This window comes from Limulus polyphemus, unplaced genomic scaffold (assembly GCF_000517525.1).
Source record: "Limulus polyphemus unplaced genomic scaffold, Limulus_polyphemus-2.1.2 Scaffold2741, whole genome shotgun sequence".
Taxonomy (NCBI): domain Eukaryota; kingdom Metazoa; phylum Arthropoda; class Merostomata; order Xiphosura; family Limulidae; genus Limulus; species Limulus polyphemus.
In genome coordinates this window covers 22,272-26,009 of record NW_013668351.1, presented here as the reverse complement: position 1 = coordinate 26,009, position 3,738 = coordinate 22,272, and the positions used below count along the sequence as shown (strand labels likewise).

Below are 3,738 nucleotides of genomic sequence, written 5' to 3'. Positions count from 1 at the left end.
TACGGTATGTGTATGATTAAATAAGAATATAGAATACTCTTACGTGTTTTTGGTTAGATATGAGTATTGTACACTCTTGACGTATATGTATGATTAAATAAAGGAATATAGAATACTCTTTACGTGTTTTTGGTTAAATAATGGCGTATTGTACACTCTTGACGTATGTGTGTATGATTAAATAAAGGAATATAGAATACTCTTTACGTGTTTTTGGTTAGATAATGAAGTATTGTACACTCTTGACGTATGTGTATGATTAAATAAAGGAATATAGAATACTCTTTACGTGTTTTTGGTTAGATAATGAAGTATTGTACACTCTTGACGTATGTGTATGATTAAATAAAGGAATATAGAATACTCTTTACGTGTTTTTGGTTAAATAATGGCGTATTGTACACTCTTGACGTATGTGTTGTAAGATGAAAGGCGAAAAGCTATCATTCTTGTCACGTGCGTGGTTACATAGAGAGCGATATTTCCTGATAAGGCAACATATCTACAGTAATGGTAAAACACAATGAATTACTATCAAAAGCACATACCAAAACTTAATAATATGCAACGTAAACTCTTACTATTCTCTTTTTACATCTTCCCACAGAAAAGTGAAATCGTTTGGCAGGAAAACAGCAAACGCTTTTAAACCTTAACATCCACAAAGAAAGGTTTCATCCTAGAAATAATCAATCAATAACATTTTGTTTTTAACATATTTTTAAAGAGTCCAATCAATTTCCATTTAAAGAGCTTTTTTGTTTGAAAGACACGCTGTCATTTTGTAATCTTATTAATGATTAAACCTAATCTATAACACTGTAACTGGTTGAAAATATAGCCCAGTAAATATTCGATTGCTATTAATGATTAAACCTAGTCAATAACCCTGTAACTGGTTGAAAATATAGCCTAGTAAATATTCGAATGCTATTAATGATTAAACCTAGTTAATAACACTGTAATTGGTTGAAAATATAGCCCAGTAAATATTCGATTGCTATTAATGATTAAACCTAGTCAATAACACTGTAACTGGTTGAAAATATAACCCAATAAATATTCAATTGCTATTAATGATTAAACCTAGTCAATAACACTGTAACTGGTTGAAAATATAGCCCAGTAAGTATCCGATTGCTATTAATGATTAAACCTAGTCAATAACACTGTAACTGGTTGAAAATATAACCCAATAAATATTCGATTGCTATTAATGATTAAACCTAGTCAATAACACTGTAACTGGTTGAAAATATAGCCCAGTAAATATTCGATTGCTATTAATGATTAAACCTAGTCAATAACACTAACTGGTTGAAAATATAGCCCAGTAAATATTCGATTGCTATTAATGATTAAACCTAGTTAATAACACTGTAATTGGTTGAAAATATAGCCCAGTAAATATTCGATTGCTATTAATGATTAAACCTAGTCAATAACACTGTAACTGGTTGAAAATATAACCCAATAAATATTCAATTGCTATTAATGATTAAACCTAGTCAATAACACTATAACTGGTTGAAAATATAACCCAATAAATATTCGATTGCTATTAATGATTAAACCTAATCACTAACACTGTAACTGGTTGAAAATATAACCCAGTAAATATTCAATTGCTATTAATGATTAAACCTAGTCAATAACACTGTAACTGGTTGAAAATATAGCCCAGTAAATATCCGATTGCTATTAATGATCAAACCTAGTCAATAACACTGTAACTGGTTAAAATATAACCCAATCAATATTCGATTGCTACACCCATATATCATCGTTTATTCCCTTGAGATTGAGGTCCCTAATGGGAACGAAATCATAGGGACATTAACCATATATATGTCTCAAGGCCATAAACATCCTTATTTGAGACAGGCTAATACCGTAACCTGAAACCACACCAAAAATTAAGACAGCAAAATTGGTGACCTAACACTGAAATTTCAAGCTTCGATTTTCCACGACTTTTTCTTCTTACAAATATGTTAGAACAGCGGTCCCGTACTGTCGATCGCATGTATCAGGATGGGTCTCAGAGTAGGGTAAAGTAAAACATAAATGTATTTCAAAAGTACATAAAAATAATTATTCTTAAGCGTCTGTAAACAAACAAAACAATGCAAAATATAAGGTGGTGGTCAGAGTACAGACGACTGTTCGTGTAGTTTTAAGCTTAACAGCAAACAAACAAAATACAATCGACTATTAAATATTACAGCAACATATTAGAACAGTAACTCTCTCCTAGTAACCCAATTGAGCAAAAAAAAACTGCCTGGTTGTTCAGGTGGATCTTGCTTTAGGAAAGTTGGACAACCCTTGTGTTAGAACAATTGCTTTACAATCATCACAAAACTTTGTAACAATAGTAGCGAAAGAGTACTCATCCTATTACATCAAAGCAACTTAGTATGTGAAACTCAATATTATATCGTAAGGGCGTGGAATTATCTATGTTCAGTACCTTTATCTTAAGTTAATTTTCCTATATCCTTTTATGCCAGAAGCTCCCATTTCAGAAATTTTATCTAAGAATTTTACTACAACCAACAAATACCAGAATAACTCCAGATAATATCCGCAGTTAAAATGTCAGTCATGAGATGAACGATAATGACAAGTAGTGACACCACAGTAAAATGTAAGCTTATGACAGTTTCAAACTTCAATCTCATTTCCGATAAAATTAATTCCAAGTAAACTGTAGTAAAAGTGCATAAATTTATGATAATACTGATCTCTGTAAAATATGCATATGAGTAAAATCAGTTAAAATTTGACACATATCAACGATATGTATATAATATTACAATTAACAATCAGACACGTTTTCAATAACACCAATCACAATGTGTGCAGACTATATTTCCAGCTTTTTAAAAATTTATGCCAATATCGACCACGATGCAAAGCTGTGACTTTAAATATTTATAATCGTTATTATTCAAAAAATATATTACTTTTACTTCAAGCATGAATATTTATTCTACACATTAAAGTCAGAAAATGCCAAATTTACAAACATCAACAGTTTTAAAAAATTCTATTAACATAGTTAAAATTTAATTTCACAAGAAGTTGTGTCAGTCATTAAAAAAAAATTAAAATAATCAATACTACAAAGAGGCAGATACAGGTAGAACAATGTTTCAAGATTACAATATAAATAGTCTTGTAGGGGTCATAAGATTTTCACTATTTAAAAAATAGAGCATTAGAAGTCTTAATTCTGTATTATAATGTACCTTCTCTTGGATCCAATGTTAATCTTGTTATATTATACTTAAAGTGCATGACAAACCAGTTTATGACGTAATGGTTTACTGATTTATCTGCGTCATAACAGTATGGATTCTGGAAGCAGGCTTTCACCAGGGAGAGAAAAGAAAAAGTATCGAGATATTACAGAAAACATAAACACACATTAGAAAAAATAAAAATTTATCTACACCTCTGTAAACAGTCTGTAGTTAACCACTTCACACCACATAAAGTGTTTCTTCATTACCCATTTAAGCCGTCTCCAGCCATTATATACAGTGACTGTTCGTTTATTTAATAAAACATTCAACAAGTATTCAGTTGAGACTATAATAAAACCATACTTTCCACATGGTTGAGACTACAATAAAACCATACTTTCCACATGGTTGAGACTACAATAAAACCATACTTTCCACATGGTTGAGACTACAATAAAACCATACTTCCACATGGTTGTAGACGTAC

At 30.6% G+C, this 3,738-nt stretch overlaps 1 protein-coding gene across 5 annotated transcripts in view; it reads right to left on the bottom strand.

Annotated features, from left to right (window-relative positions):
• LOC106467792 (D-glucuronyl C5-epimerase-like) overlaps positions 1-3,738 on the bottom strand; it is an 85,420-nt gene that overhangs the window by 68,105 nt on the left and 13,577 nt on the right. The window contains exon 2 of one of the 5 annotated variants that reach the window (XM_022395987.1): positions 582-679. The exons of the other annotated variants lie outside the window; for them this stretch is intronic. The gene's annotated coding sequence lies outside the window, so the exon portion shown is untranslated. The remainder of the gene's footprint in view (positions 1-581; positions 680-3,738) is intronic. 5 annotated transcript variants of the gene reach the window in all.